This window comes from Equus asinus, unplaced genomic scaffold (assembly GCF_041296235.1).
Source record: "Equus asinus isolate D_3611 breed Donkey unplaced genomic scaffold, EquAss-T2T_v2 contig_816, whole genome shotgun sequence".
Taxonomy (NCBI): domain Eukaryota; kingdom Metazoa; phylum Chordata; class Mammalia; order Perissodactyla; family Equidae; genus Equus; species Equus asinus.
Window position 1 is genome coordinate 3,946,906 of NW_027225534.1, and position 22,395 is coordinate 3,969,300.

Below are 22,395 nucleotides of genomic sequence, written 5' to 3' on the forward strand. Positions count from 1 at the left end.
AAAGGCCCAAAGGTCGGCCTTGTTGGCAAAGGGGCAGGGAGCCCCCAAAGCATCTTGCTTCCAGCTCTTCGGGAAGCTAAGAAACAACTGGCTCTGCCCAGTGCTCTTACAGCCTGAGAGAAAATCTCTTACCAAGGCCTGTGAAACGCACTTTGTTGGTGGCCTGATCTAGCTGAAGTAGAACTTCTGCTCTGGGTGTGCTCCATTGGCCTAGAGCTGCCTGGCCCAAAGGGCCGCCTTGTTTGCAAAGGGGCAGAGAGGCCCCAAAGCATCTTGCTTCCAGCTCTTCGGGAAGCTAAGAAACATCTGGCGTTGCCCAGTGCTCTTACAGCCTACCGGGAACATCTCTTACCAAGGCCTGTGAAACGCAGTTTGTTGGTGGCCTGAACCGGCCGAAGTAGAACTTCTGCTCTGGGTGTGCTCCACTGGCCTGGAGCTACCTGCCCCAAAGGGCTGCCTTGATTCCAAAGTGAGAGAGTGGCACCAAAGCATCTTGCTTCCAGCTCTTCGGGAAGCTAAGAAACATCTGGCGTTGCCCAGTGCTCTTACAGCCTACCGGGAACATCTCTTACCAAGGCCTGTGAAACGCCGTTTCCTGGCAGGCCTGATTTGGCTGAAGTAGAACTTCTGCTCTGGGTGTGCTCCATTGCCCTAGAGCTGCCAGGCCCAAGGTGCTGCCTTGTTTCCAAAGGGGCAGAGAGGCCCCAAAGCATCTTCCTTCCAGCTCTCTGGGAAGCTAAGAACCAACTCGCTCTGCCCCGTGCTCTTACAGCCTACCGGGAACATGTCTTTGAAAGGCCTGTGAAACGCAGTTTCTTGGCAGGCCTCATCTGGCTGAAGTAGAACTCCGGCTCTGGGTGTGCTCCATTGCCCTAGAGCTGCCAGGCCCCAAGTGCTGCCCTGTTTCCAAGGGGCAGAGAGGCCCAAAGCATCTTGCTTCCCGGTCTTTGCGAAGCTAAGAAACAACTGGCTCTGCCCAGTGCTCTTACACCTACCGGGAACATCTCTTACCAAGGCCTGTCAAACGCTGTTTCTTTGCAGGCCTGATCAGGCTGAAGTAGAACTCCTGCTCTGCGTGTGCTCCATTGGCCTAGAGCTTCCCGACCCAAAAGGCTGCCTTGTTCCCAAACGGGCAGAGGGGTCCCAAGCGTCTTGCTTCCAGCTTTTCAGGAAGGTAAGAAACAACTGGCTCTGCCCAGTGCTCTTACAGCCTACCGGGAACATCTCTTACCAAGGCCTGTGAAACGCAGTTTCTTGGCAGGCCTGATCTGGCTGAAGTAGAACTCCTGCTCTGGGCGTGCTACTTTGGCCTAGAGCTGCCAGGCCCAAAGGGCCGCCTTGTTTCCAAAGGGGCTGAGAGTCCCCAAAGTATCTTGCTTCCAAATCTTTGGGAAGCTAAGAAACAACTGGCTCTGCACAGTGCTCTCACAGCCTACCGGCAACGTGACAGAGAAAGGCCTGTGAGACGCAGTTTCTTGGAAGGCCTGATCTGGCTGAGGTAGAACTTCTGCTCTGGGTGTACTCCATTGGCCTAGGGCTGCCAGGCCCAAAGGGCTGCCTTTATTTCCAAAGTGTGAGAGAGGCCCCAAAGCATCTTGCTTCCTGCTCTCTGGGAAGCTAAAACAACTGGCTCTGCACAGTGCTCTCAAAGCCAACCGGGAACGTCACATACAAAGGCCTGTGAAACGCAGCTTCTTGACAGGCCTTATCTGGCTGAGGTAGAACTTGTGCTCTGGGTGTGCTACTTTGGCCTAGAGCTGCCAGGCACAAAGGCTGCTTTGTTTCCAAAGGGGGAGAGAGGCCCCAAATCATGTTGCTTCCAGCTGTTTTTGAAGCTAAGAAACAACTCGCTCTGCCAGGTACTCTTACAGCCTTCCGGGAACACCTCTTACGAAGGCCTGTGAAAAGCAGTTTCTTGGCAGGCCTGATCTGGCTGAGGTAGAACTTCTGCTCTGGGTGTGCTCCATTGCCCTAGAGCTGAAAGGCCCAAAGGGATGCCTTGTTTGCAAAGGGGCAGAGAGGCCCCAAAGCATCTTGCTTCCAGCTCATTGGGAAGCTAAGAGACAACTGTCTCTGCCCAGTGCTCTGACAGAGTACCGGGAACATCTCTTACCAAAGCCTTTGAAACGCAGTTTCTTGGCAGGCCTTATCTGGCTGAGGTAGAACTTCTGCTCTGGGTGTGCTCCATTGGCCTAGAGCTGAAAGGCCCAAAGGTCGGCCTTGTTGGCAAAGGGGCAGGGAGCCCCCAAAGCATCTTGCTTCCAGCTCTTCGGGAAGCTAAGAAACAACTGGCTCTGCCCAGTGCTCTTACAGCCTGAGAGAAAATCTCTTACCAAGGCCTGTGAAACGCACTTTGTTGGTGGCCTGATCTAGCTGAAGTAGAACTTCTGCTCTGGGTGTGCTCCATTGGCCTAGAGCTGCCTGGCCCAAAGGGCCGCCTTGTTTGCAAAGGGGCAGAGAGGCCCCAAAGCATCTTGCTTCCAGCTCTTCGGGAAGCTAAGAAACATCTGGCGTTGCCCAGTGCTCTTACAGCCTACCGGGAACATCTCTTACCAAGGCCTGTGAAACGCAGTTTGTTGGTGGCCTGAACCGGCCGAAGTAGAACTTCTGCTCTGGGTGTGCTCCACTGGCCTGGAGCTACCTGCCCCAAAGGGCTGCCTTGATTCCAAAGTGAGAGAGTGGCACCAAAGCATCTTGCTTCCAGCTCTTCGGGAAGCTAAGAAACATCTGGCGTTGCCCAGTGCTCTTACAGCCTACCGGGAACATCTCTTACCAAGGCCTGTGAAACGCCGTTTCCTGGCAGGCCTGATTTGGCTGAAGTAGAACTTCTGCTCTGGGTGTGCTCCATTGCCCTAGAGCTGCCAGGCCCAAGGTGCTGCCTTGTTTCCAAAGGGGCAGAGAGGCCCCAAAGCCTCTTGCTTCCAGCTCTCTGGGAAGCTAAGAACCAACTCGCTCTGCCCCGTGCTCTTACAGCCTACCGGGAACATGTCTTTGAAAGGCCTGTGAAACGCAGTTTCTTGGCAGGCCTCATCTGGCTGAAGTAGAACTCCGGCTCTGGGTGTGCTCCATTGCCCTAGAGCTGCCAGGCCCCAAGTGCTGCCCTGTTTCCAAGGGGCAGAGAGGCCCAAAGCATCTTGCTTCCCGGTCTTTGCGAAGCTAAGAAACAACTGGCTCTGCCCAGTGCTCTTACACCTACCGGGAACATCTCTTACCAAGGCCTGTCAAACGCTGTTTCTTTGCAGGCCTGATCAGGCTGAAGTAGAACTCCTGCTCTGCGTGTGCTCCATTGGCCTAGAGCTTCCCGACCCAAAAGGCTGCCTTGTTCCCAAACGGGCAGAGGGGTCCCAAGCGTCTTGCTTCCAGCTTTTCAGGAAGGTAAGAAACAACTGGCTCTGCCCAGTGCTCTTACAGCCTACCGGGAACATCTCTTACCAAGGCCTGTGAAACGCAGTTTCTTGGCAGGCCTGATCTGGCTGAAGTAGAACTCCTGCTCTGGGCGTGCTACTTTGGCCTAGAGCTGCCAGGCCCAAAGGGCCGCCTTGTTTCCAAAGGGGCTGAGAGTCCCCAAAGTATCTTGCTTCCAAATCTTTGGGAAGCTAAGAAACAACTGGCTCTGCACAGTGCTCTCACAGCCTACCGGCAACGTGACAGAGAAAGGCCTGTGAGACGCAGTTTCTTGGAAGGCCTGATCTGGCTGAGGTAGAACTTCTGCTCTGGGTGTACTCCATTGGCCTAGGGCTGCCAGGCCCAAAGGGCTGCCTTTATTTCCAAAGTGTGAGAGAGGCCCCAAAGCATCTTGCTTCCTGCTCTCTGGGAAGCTAAAACAACTGGCTCTGCACAGTGCTCTCAAAGCCAACCGGGAACGTCACATACAAAGGCCTGTGAAACGCAGCTTCTTGACAGGCCTTATCTGGCTGAGGTAGAACTTGTGCTCTGGGTGTGCTACTTTGGCCTAGAGCTGCCAGGCACAAAGGCTGCTTTGTTTCCAAAGGGGGAGAGAGGCCCCAAATCATGTTGCTTCCAGCTGTTTTTGAAGCTAAGAAACAACTCGCTCTGCCAGGTACTCTTACAGCCTTCCGGGAACACCTCTTACGAAGGCCTGTGAAAAGCAGTTTCTTGGCAGGCCTGATCTGGCTGAGGTAGAACTTCTGCTCTGGGTGTGCTCCATTGCCCTAGAGCTGAAAGGCCCAAAGGGATGCCTTGTTTGCAAAGGGGCAGAGAGGCCCCAAAGCATCTTGCTTCCAGCTCATTGGGAAGCTAAGAAACAACTGTCTCTGCCCAGTGCTCTGACAGAGTACCGGGAACATCTCTTACCAAAGCCTTTGAAACGCAGTTTCTTGGCAGGCCTTATCTGGCTGAGGTAGAACTTCTGCTCTGGGTGTGCTCCATTGGCCTAGAGCTGAAAGGCCCAAAGGTCGGCCTTGTTGGCAAAGGGGCAGGGAGCCCCCAAAGCATCTTGCTTCCAGCTCTTCGGGAAGCTAAGAAACAACTGGCTCTGCCCAGTGCTCTTACAGCCTGAGAGAAAATCTCTTACCAAGGCCTGTGAAACGCACTTTGTTGGTGGCCTGATCTAGCTGAAGTAGAACTTCTGCTCTGGGTGTGCTCCATTGGCCTAGAGCTGCCTGGCCCAAAGGGCCGCCTTGTTTGCAAAGGGGCAGAGAGGCCCCAAAGCATCTTGCTTCCAGCTCTTCGGGAAGCTAAGAAACATCTGGCGTTGCCCAGTGCTCTTACAGCCTACCGGGAACATCTCTTACCAAGGCCTGTGAAACGCAGTTTGTTGGTGGCCTGAACCGGCCGAAGTAGAACTTCTGCTCTGGGTGTGCTCCACTGGCCTGGAGCTACCTGCCCCAAAGGGCTGCCTTGATTCCAAAGTGAGAGAGTGGCACCAAAGCATCTTGCTTCCAGCTCTTCGGGAAGCTAAGAAACATCTGGCGTTGCCCAGTGCTCTTACAGCCTACCGGGAACATCTCTTACCAAGGCCTGTGAAACGCCGTTTCCTGGCAGGCCTGATTTGGCTGAAGTAGAACTTCTGCTCTGGGTGTGCTCCATTGCCCTAGAGCTGCCAGGCCCAAGGTGCTGCCTTGTTTCCAAAGGGGCAGAGAGGCCCCAAAGCCTCTTGCTTCCAGCTCTCTGGGAAGCTAAGAACCAACTCGCTCTGCCCCGTGCTCTTACAGCCTACCGGGAACATGTCTTTGAAAGGCCTGTGAAACGCAGTTTCTTGGCAGGCCTCATCTGGCTGAAGTAGAACTCCGGCTCTGGGTGTGCTCCATTGCCCTAGAGCTGCCAGGCCCCAAGTGCTGCCCTGTTTCCAAGGGGCAGAGAGGCCCAAAGCATCTTGCTTCCCGGTCTTTGCGAAGCTAAGAAACAACTGGCTCTGCCCAGTGCTCTTACACCTACCGGGAACATCTCTTACCAAGGCCTGTCAAACGCTGTTTCTTTGCAGGCCTGATCAGGCTGAAGTAGAACTCCTGCTCTGCGTGTGCTCCATTGGCCTAGAGCTTCCCGACCCAAAAGGCTGCCTTGTTCCCAAACGGGCAGAGGGGTCCCAAGCGTCTTGCTTCCAGCTTTTCAGGAAGGTAAGAAACAACTGGCTCTGCCCAGTGCTCTTACAGCCTACCGGGAACATCTCTTACCAAGGCCTGTGAAACGCAGTTTCTTGGCAGGCCTGATCTGGCTGAAGTAGAACTCCTGCTCTGGGCGTGCTACTTTGGCCTAGAGCTGCCAGGCCCAAAGGGCCGCCTTGTTTCCAAAGGGGCTGAGAGTCCCCAAAGCATCTTGCTTCCAAATCTTTGGGAAGCTAAGAAACAACTGGCTCTGCACAGTGCTCTCACAGCCTACCGGCAACGTGACAGAGAAAGGCCTGTGAGACGCAGTTTCTTGGAAGGCCTGATCTGGCTGAGGTAGAACTTCTGCTCTGGGTGTACTCCATTGGCCTAGGGCTGCCAGGCCCAAAGGGCTGCCTTTATTTCCAAAGTGTGAGAGAGGCCCCAAAGCATCTTGCTTCCTGCTCTCTGGGAAGCTAAAACAACTGGCTCTGCACAGTGCTCTCAAAGCCAACCGGGAACGTCACATACAAAGGCCTGTGAAACGCAGCTTCTTGACAGGCCTTATCTGGCTGAGGTAGAACTTGTGCTCTGGGTGTGCTACTTTGGCCTAGAGCTGCCAGGCACAAAGGCTGCTTTGTTTCCAAAGGGGGAGAGAGGCCCCAAATCATGTTGCTTCCAGCTGTTTTTGAAGCTAAGAAACAACTCGCTCTGCCAGGTACTCTTACAGCCTTCCGGGAACACCTCTTACGAAGGCCTGTGAAAAGCAGTTTCTTGGCAGGCCTGATCTGGCTGAGGTAGAACTTCTGCTCTGGGTGTGCTCCATTGCCCTAGAGCTGAAAGGCCCAAAGGGATGCCTTGTTTGCAAAGGGGCAGAGAGGCCCCAAAGCATCTTGCTTCCAGCTCATTGGGAAGCTAAGAGACAACTGTCTCTGCCCAGTGCTCTGACAGAGTACCGGGAACATCTCTTACCAAAGCCTTTGAAACGCAGTTTCTTGGCAGGCCTTATCTGGCTGAGGTAGAACTTCTGCTCTGGGTGTGCTCCATTGGCCTAGAGCTGAAAGGCCCAAAGGTCGGCCTTGTTGGCAAAGGGGCAGGGAGCCCCCAAAGCATCTTGCTTCCAGCTCTTCGGGAAGCTAAGAAACAACTGGCTCTGCCCAGTGCTCTTACAGCCTGAGAGAAAATCTCTTACCAAGGCCTGTGAAACGCACTTTGTTGGTGGCCTGATCTAGCTGAAGTAGAACTTCTGCTCTGGGTGTGCTCCATTGGCCTAGAGCTGCCTGGCCCAAAGGGCCGCCTTGTTTGCAAAGGGGCAGAGAGGCCCCAAAGCATCTTGCTTCCAGCTCTTCGGGAAGCTAAGAAACATCTGGCGTTGCCCAGTGCTCTTACAGCCTACCGGGAACATCTCTTACCAAGGCCTGTGAAACGCAGTTTGTTGGTGGCCTGAACCGGCCGAAGTAGAACTTCTGCTCTGGGTGTGCTCCACTGGCCTGGAGCTACCTGCCCCAAAGGGCTGCCTTGATTCCAAAGTGAGAGAGTGGCACCAAAGCATCTTGCTTCCAGCTCTTCGGGAAGCTAAGAAACATCTGGCGTTGCCCAGTGCTCTTACAGCCTACCGGGAACATCTCTTACCAAGGCCTGTGAAACGCCGTTTCCTGGCAGGCCTGATTTGGCTGAAGTAGAACTTCTGCTCTGGGTGTGCTCCATTGCCCTAGAGCTGCCAGGCCCAAGGTGCTGCCTTGTTTCCAAAGGGGCAGAGAGGCCCCAAAGCCTCTTGCTTCCAGCTCTCTGGGAAGCTAAGAACCAACTCGCTCTGCCCCGTGCTCTTACAGCCTACCGGGAACATGTCTTTGAAAGGCCTGTGAAACGCAGTTTCTTGGCAGGCCTCATCTGGCTGAAGTAGAACTCCGGCTCTGGGTGTGCTCCATTGCCCTAGAGCTGCCAGGCCCCAAGTGCTGCCCTGTTTCCAAGGGGCAGAGAGGCCCAAAGCATCTTGCTTCCCGGTCTTTGCGAAGCTAAGAAACAACTGGCTCTGCCCAGTGCTCTTACACCTACCGGGAACATCTCTTACCAAGGCCTGTCAAACGCTGTTTCTTTGCAGGCCTGATCAGGCTGAAGTAGAACTCCTGCTCTGCGTGTGCTCCATTGGCCTAGAGCTTCCCGACCCAAAAGGCTGCCTTGTTCCCAAACGGGCAGAGGGGTCCCAAGCGTCTTGCTTCCAGCTTTTCAGGAAGGTAAGAAACAACTGGCTCTGCCCAGTGCTCTTACAGCCTACCGGGAACATCTCTTACCAAGGCCTGTGAAACGCAGTTTCTTGGCAGGCCTGATCTGGCTGAAGTAGAACTCCTGCTCTGGGCGTGCTACTTTGGCCTAGAGCTGCCAGGCCCAAAGGGCCGCCTTGTTTCCAAAGGGGCTGAGAGTCCCCAAAGTATCTTGCTTCCAAATCTTTGGGAAGCTAAGAAACAACTGGCTCTGCACAGTGCTCTCACAGCCTACCGGCAACGTGACAGAGAAAGGCCTGTGAGACGCAGTTTCTTGGAAGGCCTGATCTGGCTGAGGTAGAACTTCTGCTCTGGGTGTACTCCATTGGCCTAGGGCTGCCAGGCCCAAAGGGCTGCCTTTATTTCCAAAGTGTGAGAGAGGCCCCAAAGCATCTTGCTTCCTGCTCTCTGGGAAGCTAAAACAACTGGCTCTGCACAGTGCTCTCAAAGCCAACCGGGAACGTCACATACAAAGGCCTGTGAAACGCAGCTTCTTGACAGGCCTTATCTGGCTGAGGTAGAACTTGTGCTCTGGGTGTGCTACTTTGGCCTAGAGCTGCCAGGCACAAAGGCTGCTTTGTTTCCAAAGGGGGAGAGAGGCCCCAAATCATGTTGCTTCCAGCTGTTTTTGAAGCTAAGAAACAACTCGCTCTGCCAGGTACTCTTACAGCCTTCCGGGAACACCTCTTACGAAGGCCTGTGAAAAGCAGTTTCTTGGCAGGCCTGATCTGGCTGAGGTAGAACTTCTGCTCTGGGTGTGCTCCATTGCCCTAGAGCTGAAAGGCCCAAAGGGATGCCTTGTTTGCAAAGGGGCAGAGAGGCCCCAAAGCATCTTGCTTCCAGCTCATTGGGAAGCTAAGAAACAACTGTCTCTGCCCAGTGCTCTGACAGAGTACCGGGAACATCTCTTACCAAAGCCTTTGAAACGCAGTTTCTTGGCAGGCCTTATCTGGCTGAGGTAGAACTTCTGCTCTGGGTGTGCTCCATTGGCCTAGAGCTGAAAGGCCCAAAGGTCGGCCTTGTTGGCAAAGGGGCAGGGAGCCCCCAAAGCATCTTGCTTCCAGCTCTTCGGGAAGCTAAGAAACAACTGGCTCTGCCCAGTGCTCTTACAGCCTGAGAGAAAATCTCTTACCAAGGCCTGTGAAACGCACTTTGTTGGTGGCCTGATCTAGCTGAAGTAGAACTTCTGCTCTGGGTGTGCTCCATTGGCCTAGAGCTGCCTGGCCCAAAGGGCCGCCTTGTTTGCAAAGGGGCAGAGAGGCCCCAAAGCATCTTGCTTCCAGCTCTTCGGGAAGCTAAGAAACATCTGGCGTTGCCCAGTGCTCTTACAGCCTACCGGGAACATCTCTTACCAAGGCCTGTGAAACGCAGTTTGTTGGTGGCCTGAACCGGCCGAAGTAGAACTTCTGCTCTGGGTGTGCTCCACTGGCCTGGAGCTACCTGCCCCAAAGGGCTGCCTTGATTCCAAAGTGAGAGAGTGGCACCAAAGCATCTTGCTTCCAGCTCTTCGGGAAGCTAAGAAACATCTGGCGTTGCCCAGTGCTCTTACAGCCTACCGGGAACATCTCTTACCAAGGCCTGTGAAACGCCGTTTCCTGGCAGGCCTGATTTGGCTGAAGTAGAACTTCTGCTCTGGGTGTGCTCCATTGCCCTAGAGCTGCCAGGCCCAAGGTGCTGCCTTGTTTCCAAAGGGGCAGAGAGGCCCCAAAGCCTCTTGCTTCCAGCTCTCTGGGAAGCTAAGAACCAACTCGCTCTGCCCCGTGCTCTTACAGCCTACCGGGAACATGTCTTTGAAAGGCCTGTGAAACGCAGTTTCTTGGCAGGCCTCATCTGGCTGAAGTAGAACTCCGGCTCTGGGTGTGCTCCATTGCCCTAGAGCTGCCAGGCCCCAAGTGCTGCCCTGTTTCCAAGGGGCAGAGAGGCCCAAAGCATCTTGCTTCCCGGTCTTTGCGAAGCTAAGAAACAACTGGCTCTGCCCAGTGCTCTTACACCTACCGGGAACATCTCTTACCAAGGCCTGTCAAACGCTGTTTCTTTGCAGGCCTGATCAGGCTGAAGTAGAACTCCTGCTCTGCGTGTGCTCCATTGGCCTAGAGCTTCCCGACCCAAAAGGCTGCCTTGTTCCCAAACGGGCAGAGGGGTCCCAAGCGTCTTGCTTCCAGCTTTTCAGGAAGGTAAGAAACAACTGGCTCTGCCCAGTGCTCTTACAGCCTACCGGGAACATCTCTTACCAAGGCCTGTGAAACGCAGTTTCTTGGCAGGCCTGATCTGGCTGAAGTAGAACTCCTGCTCTGGGCGTGCTACTTTGGCCTAGAGCTGCCAGGCCCAAAGGGCCGCCTTGTTTCCAAAGGGGCTGAGAGTCCCCAAAGTATCTTGCTTCCAAATCTTTGGGAAGCTAAGAAACAACTGGCTCTGCACAGTGCTCTCACAGCCTACCGGCAACGTGACAGAGAAAGGCCTGTGAGACGCAGTTTCTTGGAAGGCCTGATCTGGCTGAGGTAGAACTTCTGCTCTGGGTGTACTCCATTGGCCTAGGGCTGCCAGGCCCAAAGGGCTGCCTTTATTTCCAAAGTGTGAGAGAGGCCCCAAAGCATCTTGCTTCCTGCTCTCTGGGAAGCTAAAACAACTGGCTCTGCACAGTGCTCTCAAAGCCAACCGGGAACGTCACATACAAAGGCCTGTGAAACGCAGCTTCTTGACAGGCCTTATCTGGCTGAGGTAGAACTTGTGCTCTGGGTGTGCTACTTTGGCCTAGAGCTGCCAGGCACAAAGGCTGCTTTGTTTCCAAAGGGGGAGAGAGGCCCCAAATCATGTTGCTTCCAGCTGTTTTTGAAGCTAAGAAACAACTCGCTCTGCCAGGTACTCTTACAGCCTTCCGGGAACACCTCTTACGAAGGCCTGTGAAAAGCAGTTTCTTGGCAGGCCTGATCTGGCTGAGGTAGAACTTCTGCTCTGGGTGTGCTCCATTGGCCTAGAGCTGAAAGGCCCAAAGGTCGGCCTTGTTGGCAAAGGGGCAGGGAGCCCCCAAAGCATCTTGCTTCCAGCTCTTCGGGAAGCTAAGAAACAACTGGCTCTGCCCAGTGCTCTTACAGCCTGAGAGAAAATCTCTTACCAAGGCTTGTGAAACGCACTTTGTAGGTGGCCTGATCTAGCTGAAGTAGAACTTCTGCTCTGGGTGTGCTCCATTGGCCTAGAGCTGCCTGGCCCAAAGGGCCGCCTTGTTTGCAAAGGGGCAGAGAGGCCCCAAAGCATCTTGCTTCCAGCTCTTCGGGAAGCTAAGAAACAACTGGCGTTGCCCAGTGCTCTTACAGCCTACCGGGAACATCTCTTACCAAGGCCTGTGAAACGCAGTTTGTTGGTGGCCTGAACCGGCCGAAGTAGAACTTCTGCTCTGGGTGTGCTCCACTGGCCTGGAGCTACCTGCCCCAAAGGGCTGCCTTGATTCCAAAGTGAGAGAGTGGCACCAAAGCATCTTGCTTCCAGCTCTTCGGGAAGCTAAGAAACATCTGGCGTTGCCCAGTGCTCTTACAGCCTACCGGGAACATCTCTTACCAAGGCCTGTGAAACGCCGTTTCCTGGCAGGCCTGATTTGGCTGAAGTAGAACTTCTGCTCTGGGTGTGCTCCATTGCCCTAGAGCTGCCAGGCCCAAGGTGCTGCCTTGTTTCCAAAGGGGCAGAGAGGCCCCAAAGCATCTTGCTTCCAGCTCTCTGGGAAGCTAAGAACCAACTCGCTCTGCCCCGTGCTCTTACAGCCTACCGGGAACATGTCTTTGAAAGGCCTGTGAAACGCAGTTTCTTGGCAGGCCTCATCTGGCTGAAGTAGAACTCCGGCTCTGGGTGTGCTCCATTGCCCTAGAGCTGCCAGGCCCCAAGTGCTGCCCTGTTTCCAAGGGGCAGAGAGGCCCAAAGCATCTTGCTTCCCGGTCTTTGCGAAGCTAAGAAACAACTGGCTCTGCCCAGTGCTCTTACACCTACCGGGAACATCTCTTACCAAGGCCTGTCAAACGCTGTTTCTTTGCAGGCCTGATCAGGCTGAAGTAGAACTCCTGCTCTGCGTGTGCTCCATTGGCCTAGAGCTTCCCGACCCAAAAGGCTGCCTTGTTCCCAAACGGGCAGAGGGGTCCCAAGCGTCTTGCTTCCAGCTTTTCAGGAAGGTAAGAAACAACTGGCTCTGCCCAGTGCTCTTACAGCCTACCGGGAACATCTCTTACCAAGGCCTGTGAAACGCAGTTTCTTGGCAGGCCTGATCTGGCTGAAGTAGAACTCCTGCTCTGGGCGTGCTACTTTGGCCTAGAGCTGCCAGGCCCAAAGGGCCGCCTTGTTTCCAAAGGGGCTGAGAGTCCCCAAAGTATCTTGCTTCCAAATCTTTGGGAAGCTAAGAAACAACTGGCTCTGCACAGTGCTCTCACAGCCTACCGGCAACGTGACAGAGAAAGGCCTGTGAGACGCAGTTTCTTGGAAGGCCTGATCTGGCTGAGGTAGAACTTCTGCTCTGGGTGTACTCCATTGGCCTAGGGCTGCCAGGCCCAAAGGGCTGCCTTTATTTCCAAAGTGTGAGAGAGGCCCCAAAGCATCTTGCTTCCTGCTCTCTGGGAAGCTAAAACAACTGGCTCTGCACAGTGCTCTCAAAGCCAACCGGGAACGTCACATACAAAGGCCTGTGAAACGCAGCTTCTTGACAGGCCTTATCTGGCTGAGGTAGAACTTGTGCTCTGGGTGTGCTACTTTGGCCTAGAGCTGCCAGGCACAAAGGCTGCTTTGTTTCCAAAGGGGGAGAGAGGCCCCAAATCATGTTGCTTCCAGCTGTTTTTGAAGCTAAGAAACAACTCGCTCTGCCAGGTACTCTTACAGCCTTCCGGGAACACCTCTTACGAAGGCCTGTGAAAAGCAGTTTCTTGGCAGGCCTGATCTGGCTGAGGTAGAACTTCTGCTCTGGGTGTGCTCCATTGCCCTAGAGCTGAAAGGCCCAAAGGGATGCCTTGTTTGCAAAGGGGCAGAGAGGCCCCAAAGCATCTTGCTTCCAGCTCATTGGGAAGCTAAGAGACAACTGTCTCTGCCCAGTGCTCTGACAGAGTACCGGGAACATCTCTTACCAAAGCCTTTGAAACGCAGTTTCTTGGCAGGCCTTATCTGGCTGAGGTAGAACTTCTGCTCTGGGTGTGCTCCATTGGCCTAGAGCTGAAAGGCCCAAAGGTCGGCCTTGTTGGCAAAGGGGCAGGGAGCCCCCAAAGCATCTTGCTTCCAGCTCTTCGGGAAGCTAAGAAACAACTGGCTCTGCCCAGTGCTCTTACAGCCTGAGAGAAAATCTCTTACCAAGGCCTGTGAAACGCACTTTGTAGGTGGCCTGATCTAGCTGAAGTAGAACTTCTGCTCTGGGTGTGCTCCATTGGCCTAGAGCTGCCTGGCCCAAAGGGCCGCCTTGTTTGCAAAGGGGCAGAGAGGCCCCAAAGCATCTTGCTTCCAGCTCTTCGGGAAGCTAAGAAACATCTGGCGTTGCCCAGTGCTCTTACAGCCTACCGGGAACATCTCTTACCAAGGCCTGTGAAACGCAGTTTGTTGGTGGCCTGAACCGGCCGAAGTAGAACTTCTGCTCTGGGTGTGCTCCACTGGCCTGGAGCTACCTGCCCCAAAGGGCTGCCTTGATTCCAAAGTGAGAGAGTGGCACCAAAGCATCTTGCTTCCAGCTCTTCGGGAAGCTAAGAAACATCTGGCGTTGCCCAGTGCTCTTACAGCCTACCGGGAACATCTCTTACCAAGGCCTGTGAAACGCCGTTTCCTGGCAGGCCTGATTTGGCTGAAGTAGAACTTCTGCTCTGGGTGTGCTCCATTGCCCTAGAGCTGCCAGGCCCAAGGTGCTGCCTTGTTTCCAAAGGGGCAGAGAGGCCCCAAAGCATCTTGCTTCCAGCTCTCTGGGAAGCTAAGAACCAACTCGCTCTGCCCCGTGCTCTTACAGCCTACCGGGAACATGTCTTTGAAAGGCCTGTGAAACGCAGTTTCTTGGCAGGCCTCATCTGGCTGAAGTAGAACTCCGGCTCTGGGTGTGCTCCATTGCCCTAGAGCTGCCAGGCCCCAAGTGCTGCCCTGTTTCCAAGGGGCAGAGAGGCCCAAAGCATCTTGCTTCCCGGTCTTTGCGAAGCTAAGAAACAACTGGCTCTGCCCAGTGCTCTTACACCTACCGGGAACATCTCTTACCAAGGCCTGTCAAACGCTGTTTCTTTGCAGGCCTGATCAGGCTGAAGTAGAACTCCTGCTCTGCGTGTGCTCCATTGGCCTAGAGCTTCCCGACCCAAAAGGCTGCCTTGTTCCCAAACGGGCAGAGGGGTCCCAAGCGTCTTGCTTCCAGCTTTTCAGGAAGGTAAGAAACAACTGGCTCTGCCCAGTGCTCTTACAGCCTACCGGGAACATCTCTTACCAAGGCCTGTGAAACGCAGTTTCTTGGCAGGCCTGATCTGGCTGAAGTAGAACTCCTGCTCTGGGCGTGCTACTTTGGCCTAGAGCTGCCAGGCCCAAAGGGCCGCCTTGTTTCCAAAGGGGCTGAGAGTCCCCAAAGTATCTTGCTTCCAAATCTTTGGGAAGCTAAGAAACAACTGGCTCTGCACAGTGCTCTCACAGCCTACCGGCAACGTGACAGAGAAAGGCCTGTGAGACGCAGTTTCTTGGAAGGCCTGATCTGGCTGAGGTAGAACTTCTGCTCTGGGTGTACTCCATTGGCCTAGGGCTGCCAGGCCCAAAGGGCTGCCTTTATTTCCAAAGTGTGAGAGAGGCCCCAAAGCATCTTGCTTCCTGCTCTCTGGGAAGCTAAAACAACTGGCTCTGCACAGTGCTCTCCAAGCCAACCGGGAACGTCACATACAAAGGCCTGTGAAACGCAGCTTCTTGACAGGCCTTTTCTGGCTGAGGTAGAACTTGTGCTCTGGGTGTGCTACTTTGGCCTAGAGCTGCCAGGCACAAAGGCTGCTTTGTTTCCAAAGGGGGAGAGAGGCCCCAAATCATGTTGCTTCCAGCTGTTTTTGAAGCTAAGAAACAACTCGCTCTGCCAGGTACTCTTACAGCCTTCCGGGAACACCTCTTACGAAGGCCTGTGAAAAGCAGTTTCTTGGCAGGCCTGATCTGGCTGAGGTAGAACTTCTGCTCTGGGTGTGCTCCATTGCCCTAGAGCTGAAAGGCCCAAAGGGATGCCTTGTTTGCAAAGGGGCAGAGAGGCCCCAAAGCATCTTGCTTCCAGCTCATTGGGAAGCTAAGAGACAACTGTCTCTGCCCAGTGCTCTGACAGAGTACCGGGAACATCTCTTACCAAAGCCTTTGAAACGCAGTTTCTTGGCAGGCCTTATCTGGCTGAGGTAGAACTTCTGCTCTGGGTGTGCTCCATTGGCCTAGAGCTGAAAGGCCCAAAGGTCGGCCTTGTTGGCAAAGGGGCAGGGAGCCCCCAAAGCATCTTGCTTCCAGCTCTTCGGGAAGCTAAGAAACAACTGGCTCTGCCCAGTGCTCTTACAGCCTGAGAGAAAATCTCTTACCAAGGCCTGTGAAACGCACTTTGTTGGTGGCCTGATCTAGCTGAAGTAGAACTTCTGCTCTGGGTGTGCTCCATTGGCCTAGAGCTGCCTGGCCCAAAGGGCCGCCTTGTTTGCAAAGGGGCAGAGAGGCCCCAAAGCATCTTGCTTCCAGCTCTTCGGGAAGCTAAGAAACATCTGGCGTTGCCCAGTGCTCTTACAGCCTACCGGGAACATCTCTTACCAAGGCCTGTGAAACGCAGTTTGTTGGTGGCCTGAACCGGCCGAAGTAGAACTTCTGCTCTGGGTGTGCTCCACTGGCCTGGAGCTACCTGCCCCAAAGGGCTGCCTTGATTCCAAAGTGAGAGAGTGGCACCAAAGCATCTTGCTTCCAGCTCTTCGGGAAGCTAAGAAACATCTGGCGTTGCCCAGTGCTCTTACAGCCTACCGGGAACATCTCTTACCAAGGCCTGTGAAACGCCGTTTCCTGGCAGGCCTGATTTGGCTGAAGTAGAACTTCTGCTCTGGGTGTGCTCCATTGCCCTAGAGCTGCCAGGCCCAAGGTGCTGCCTTGTTTCCAAAGGGGCAGAGAGGCCCCAAAGCATCTTGCTTCCAGCTCTCTGGGAAGCTAAGAACCAACTCGCTCTGCCCCGTGCTCTTACAGCCTACCGGGAACATGTCTTTGAAAGGCCTGTGAAACGCAGTTTCTTGGCAGGCCTCATCTGGCTGAAGTAGAACTCCGGCTCTGGGTGTGCTCCATTGCCCTAGAGCTGCCAGGCCCCAAGTGCTGCCCTGTTTCCAAGGGGCAGAGAGGCCCAAAGCATCTTGCTTCCCGGTCTTTGCGAAGCTAAGAAACAACTGGCTCTGCCCAGTGCTCTTACACCTACCGGGAACATCTCTTACCAAGGCCTGTCAAACGCTGTTTCGTTGCAGGCCTGATCAGGCTGAAGTAGAACTCCTGCTCTGAGTGTGCTCCATTGGCCTAGAGCTTCCCGACCCAAAAGGCTGCCTTGTTCCCAAACGGGCAGAGGGGTCCCAAGCGTCTTGCTTCCAGCTTTTCAGGAAGGTAAGAAACAACTGGCTCTGCCCAGTGCTCTTACAGCCTACCGGGAACATCTCTTACCAAGGCCTGTGAAACGCAGTTTCTTGGCAGGCCTGATCTGGCTGAAGTAGAACTCCTGCTCTGGGCGTGCTACTTTGGCCTAGAGCTGCCAGGCCCAAAGGGCCGCCTTGTTTCCAAAGGGGCTGAGAGTCCCCAAAGTATCTTGCTTCCAAATCTTTGGGAAGCTAAGAAACAACTGGCTCTGCACAGTGCTCTCACAGCCTACCGGCAACGTGACAGAGAAAGGCCTGTGAGACGCAGTTTCTTGGAAGGCCTGATCTGGCTGAGGTAGAACTTCTGCTCTGGGTGTACTCCATTGGCCTAGGGCTGCCAGGCCCAAAGGGCTGCCTTTATTTCCAAAGTGTGAGAGAGGCCCCAAAGCATCTTGCTTCCTGCTCTCTGGGAAGCTAAAACAACTGGCTCTGCACAGTGCTCTCAAAGCCAACCGGGAACGTCACATACAAAGGCCTGTGAAACGCAGCTTCTTGACAGGCCTTATCTGGCTGAGGTAGAACTTGTGCTCTGGGTGTGCTACTTTGGCCTAGAGCTGCCAGGCACAAAGGCTGCTTTGTTTCCAAAGGGGGAGAGAGGCCCCAAATCATGTTGCTTCCAGCTGTTTTTGAAGCTAAGAAACAACTCGCTCTGCCAGGTACTCTTACAGCCTTCCGGGAACACCTCTTACGAAGGCCTGTGAAAAGCAGTTTCTTGGCAGGCCTGATCTGGCTGAGGTAGAACTTCTGCTCTGGGTGTGCTCCATTGCCCTAGAGCTGAAAGGCCCAAAGGGATGCCTTGTTTGCAAAGGGGCAGAGAGGCCCCAAAGCATCTTGCTTCCAGCTCATTGGGAAGCTAAGAGACAACTGTCTCTGCCCAGTGCTCTGACAGAGTACCGGGAACATCTCTTACCAAAGCCTTTGAAACGCAGTTTCTTGGCAGGCCTTATCTGGCTGAGGTAGAACTTCTGCTCTGGGTGTGCTCCATTGGCCTAGAGCTGAAAGGCCCAAAGGTCGGCCTTGTTGGCAAAGGGGCAGGGAGCCCCCAAAGCATCTTGCTTCCAGCTCTTCGGGAAGCTAAGAAACAACTGGCTCTGCCCAGTGCTCTTACAGCCTGAGAGAAAATCTCTTACCAAGGCCTGTGAAACGCACTTTGTAGGTGGCCTGATCTAGCTGAAGTAGAACTTCTGCTCTGGGTGTGCTCCATTGGCCTAGAGCTGCCTGGCCCAAAGGGCCGCCTTGTTTGCAAAGGGGCAGAGAGGCCCCAAAGCATCTTGCTTCCAGCTCTTCGGGAAGCTAAGAAACATCTGGCGTTGCCCAGTGCTCTTACAGCCTACCGGGAACATCTCTTACCAAGGCCTGTGAAACGCAGTTTGTTGGTGGCCTGAACCGGCCGAAGTAGAACTTCTGCTCTGGGTGTGCTCCACTGGCCTGGAGCTACCTGCCCCAAAGGGCTGCCTTGATTCCAAAGTGAGAGAGTGGCACCAAAGCATCTTGCTTCCAGCTCTTCGGGAAGCTAAGAAACATCTGGCGTTGCCCAGTGCTCTTACAGCCTACCGGGAACATCTCTTACCAAGGCCTGTGAAACGCCGTTTCCTGGCAGGCCTGATTTGGCTGAAGTAGAACTTCTGCTCTGGGTGTGCTCCATTGCCCTAGAGCTGCCAGGCCCAAGGTGCTGCCTTGTTTCCAAAGGGGCAGAGAGGCCCCAAAGCATCTTGCTTCCAGCTCTCTGGGAAGCTAAGAACCAACTCGCTCTGCCCCGTGCTCTTACAGCCTACCGGGAACATGTCTTTGAAAGGCCTGTGAAACGCAGTTTCTTGGCAGGCCTCATCTGGCTGAAGTAGAACTCCGGCTCTGGGTGTGCTCCATTGCCCTAGAGCTGCCAGGCCCCAAGTGCTGCCCTGTTTCCAAGGGGCAGAGAGGCCCAAAGCATCTTGCTTCCCGGTCTTTGCGAAGCTAAGAAACAACTGGCTCTGCCCAGTGCTCTTACACCTACCGGGAACATCTCTTACCAAGGCCTGTCAAACGCTGTTTCTTTGCAGGCCTGATCAGGCTGAAGTAGAACTCCTGCTCTGCGTGTGCTCCATTGGCCTAGAGCTTCCCGACCCAAAAGGCTGCCTTGTTCCCAAACGGGCAGAGGGGTCCCAAGCGTCTTGCTTCCAGCTTTTCAGGAAGGTAAGAAACAACTGGCTCTGCCCAGTGCTCTTACAGCCTACCGGGAACATCTCTTACCAAGGCCTGTGAAACGCAGTTTCTTGGCAGGCCTGATCTGGCTGAAGTAGAACTCCTGCTCTGGGCGTGCTACTTTGGCCTAGAGCTGCCAGGCCCAAAGGGCCGCCTTGTTTCCAAAGGGGCTGAGAGTCCCCAAAGTATCTTGCTTCCAAATCTTTGGGAAGCTAAGAAACAACTGGCTCTGCACAGTGCTCTCACAGCCTACCGGCAACGTGACAGAGAAAGGCCTGTGAGACGCAGTTTCTTGGAAGGCCTGATCTGGCTGAGGTAGAACTTCTGCTCTGGGTGTACTCCATTGGCCTAGGGCTGCCAGGCCCAAAGGGCTGCCTTTATTTCCAAAGTGTGAGAGAGGCCCCAAAGCATCTTGCTTCCTGCTCTCTGGGAAGCTAAAACAACTGGCTCTGCACAGTGCTCTCAAAGCCAACCGGGAACGTCACATACAAAGGCCTGTGAAACGCAGCTTCTTGACAGGCCTTTTCTGGCTGAGGTAGAACTTGTGCTCTGGGTGTGCTACTTTGGCCTAGAGCTGCCAGGCACAAAGGCTGCTTTGTTTCCAAAGGGGGAGAGAGGCCCCAAATCATGTTGCTTCCAGCTGTTTTTGAAGCTAAGAAACAACTCGCTCTGCCAGGTACTCTTACAGCCTTCCGGGAACACCTCTTACGAAGGCCTGTGAAAAGCAGTTTCTTGGCAGGCCTGATCTGGCTGAGGTAGAACTTCTGCTCTGGGTGTGCTCCATTGCCCTAGAGCTGAAAGGCCCAAAGGGATGCCTTGTTTGCAAAGGGGCAGAGAGGCCCCAAAGCATCTTGCTTCCAGCTCATTGGGAAGCTAAGAGACAACTGTCTCTGCCCAGTGCTCTGACAGAGTACCGGGAACATCTCTTACCAAAGCCTTTGAAACGCAGTTTCTTGGCAGGCCTTATCTGGCTGAGGTAGAACTTCTGCTCTGGGTGTGCTCCATTGGCCTAGAGCTGAAAGGCCCAAAGGTCGGCCTTGTTGGCAAAGGGGCAGGGAGCCCCCAAAGCATCTTGCTTCCAGCTCTTCGGGAAGCTAAGAAACAACTGGCTCTGCCCAGTGCTCTTACAGCCTGAGAGAAAATCTCTTACCAAGGCCTGTGAAACGCACTTTGTAGGTGGCCTGATCTAGCTGAAGTAGAACTTCTGCTCTGGGTGTGCTCCATTGGCCTAGAGCTGCCTGGCCCAAAGGGCCGCCTTGTTTGCAAAGGGGCAGAGAGGCCCCAAAGCATCTTGCTTCCAGCTCTTCGGGAAGCTAAGAAACAACTGGCGTTGCCCAGTGCTCTTACAGCCTACCGGGAACATCTCTTACCAAGGCCTGTGAAACGCAGTTTGTTGGTGGCCTGAACCGGCCGAAGTAGAACTTCTGCTCTGGGTGTGCTCCACTGGCCTGGAGCTACCTGCCCCAAAGGGCTGCCTTGATTCCAAAGTGAGAGAGTGGCACCAAAGCATCTTGCTTCCAGCTCTTCGGGAAGCTAAGAAACATCTGGCGTTGCCCAGTGCTCTTACAGCCTACCGGGAACATCTCTTACCAAGGCCTGTGAAACGCCGTTTCCTGGCAGGCCTGATTTGGCTGAAGTAGAACTTCTGCTCTGGGTGTGCTCCATTGCCCTAGAGCTGCCAGGCCCAAGGTGCTGCCTTGTTTCCAAAGGGGCAGAGAGGCCCCAAAGCATCTTGCTTCCAGCTCTCTGGGAAGCTAAGAACCAACTCGCTCTGCCCCGTGCTCTTACAGCCTACCGGGAACATGTCTTTGAAAGGCCTGTGAAACGCATTTTCTTGGCAGGCCTCATCTGGCTGAAGTAGAACTCCGGCTCTGGGTGTGCTCCATTGCCCTAGAGCTGCCAGGCCCCAAGTGCTGCCCTGTTTCCAAGGGGCAGAGAGGCCCAAAGCATCTTGCTTCCCGGTCTTTGCGAAGCTAAGAAACAACTGGCTCTGCCCAGTGCTCTTACACCTACCGGGAACATCTCTTACCAAGGCCTGTCAAACGCTGTTTCTTTGCAGGCCTGATCAGGCTGAAGTAGAACTCCTGCTCTGCGTGTGCTCCATTGGCCTAGAGCTTCCCGACCCAAAAGGCTGCCTTGTTCCCAAACGGGCAGAGGGGTCCCAAGCGTCTTGCTTCCAGCTTTTCAGGAAGGTAAGAAACAACTGGCTCTGCCCAGTGCTCTTACAGCCTACCGGGAACATCTCTTACCAAGGCCTGTGAAACGCAGTTTCTTGGCAGGCCTGATCTGGCTGAAGTAGAACTCCTGCTCTGGGCGTGCTACTTTGGCCTAGAGCTGCCAGGCCCAAAGGGCCGCCTTGTTTCCAAAGGGGCTGAGAGTCCCCAAAGTATCTTGCTTCCAAATCTTTGGGAAGCTAAGAAACAACTGGCTCTGCACAGTGCTCTCACAGCCTACCGGCAACGTGACAGAGAAAGGCCTGTGAGACGCAGTTTCTTGGAAGGCCTGATCTGGCTGAGGTAGAACTTCTGCTCTGGGTGTACTCCATTGGCCTAGGGCTGCCAGGCCCAAAGGGCTGCCTTTATTTCCAAAGTGTGAGAGAGGCCCCAAAGCATCTTGCTTCCTGCTCTCTGGGAAGCTAAAACAACTGGCTCTGCACAGTGCTCTCAAAGCCAACCGGGAACGTCACATACAAAGGCCTGTGAAACGCAGCTTCTTGACAGGCCTTATCTGGCTGAGGTAGAACTTGTGCTCTGGGTGTGCTACTTTGGCCTAGAGCTGCCAGGCACAAAGGCTGCTTTGTTTCCAAAGGGGGAGAGAGGCCCCAAATCATGTTGCTTCCAGCTGTTTTTGAAGCTAAGAAACAACTCGCTCTGCCAGGTACTCTTACAGCCTTCCGGGAACACCTCTTACGAAGGCCTGTGAAAAGCAGTTTCTTGGCAGGCCTGATCTGGCTGAGGTAGAACTTCTGCTCTGGGTGTGCTCCATTGCCCTAGAGCTGAAAGGCCCAAAGGGATGCCTTGTTTGCAAAGGGGCAGAGAGGCCCCAAAGCATCTTGCTTCCAGCTCATTGGGAAGCTAAGAGACAACTGTCTCTGCCCAGTGCTCTGACAGAGTACCGGGAACATCTCTTACCAAAGCCTTTGAAACGCAGTTTCTTGGCAGGCCTTATCTGGCTGAGGTAGAACTTCTGCTCTGGGTGTGCTCCATTGGCCTAGAGCTGAAAGGCCCAAAGGTCGGCCTTGTTGGCAAAGGGGCAGGGAGCCCCCAAAGCATCTTGCTTCCAGCTCTTCGGGAAGCTAAGAAACAACTGGCTCTGCCCAGTGCTCTTACAGCCTGAGAGAAAATCTCTTACCAAGGCCTGTGAAACGCACTTTGTAGGTGGCCTGATCTAGCTGAAGTAGAACTTCTGCTCTGGGTGTGCTCCATTGGCCTAGAGCTGCCTGGCCCAAAGGGCCGCCTTGTTTGCAAAGGGGCAGAGAGGCCCCAAAGCATCTTGCTTCCAGCTCTTCGGGAAGCTAAGAAACATCTGGCGTTGCCCAGTGCTCTTACAGCCTACCGGGAACATCTCTTACCAAGGCCTGTGAAACGCAGTTTGTTGGTGGCCTGAACCGGCCGAAGTAGAACTTCTGCTCTGGGTGTGCTCCACTGGCCTGGAGCTACCTGCCCCAAAGGGCTGCCTTGATTCCAAAGTGAGAGAGTGGCACCAAAGCATCTTGCTTCCAGCTCTTCGGGAAGCTAAGAAACATCTGGCGTTGCCCAGTGCTCTTACAGCCTACCGGGAACATCTCTTACCAAGGCCTGTGAAACGCCGTTTCCTGGCAGGCCT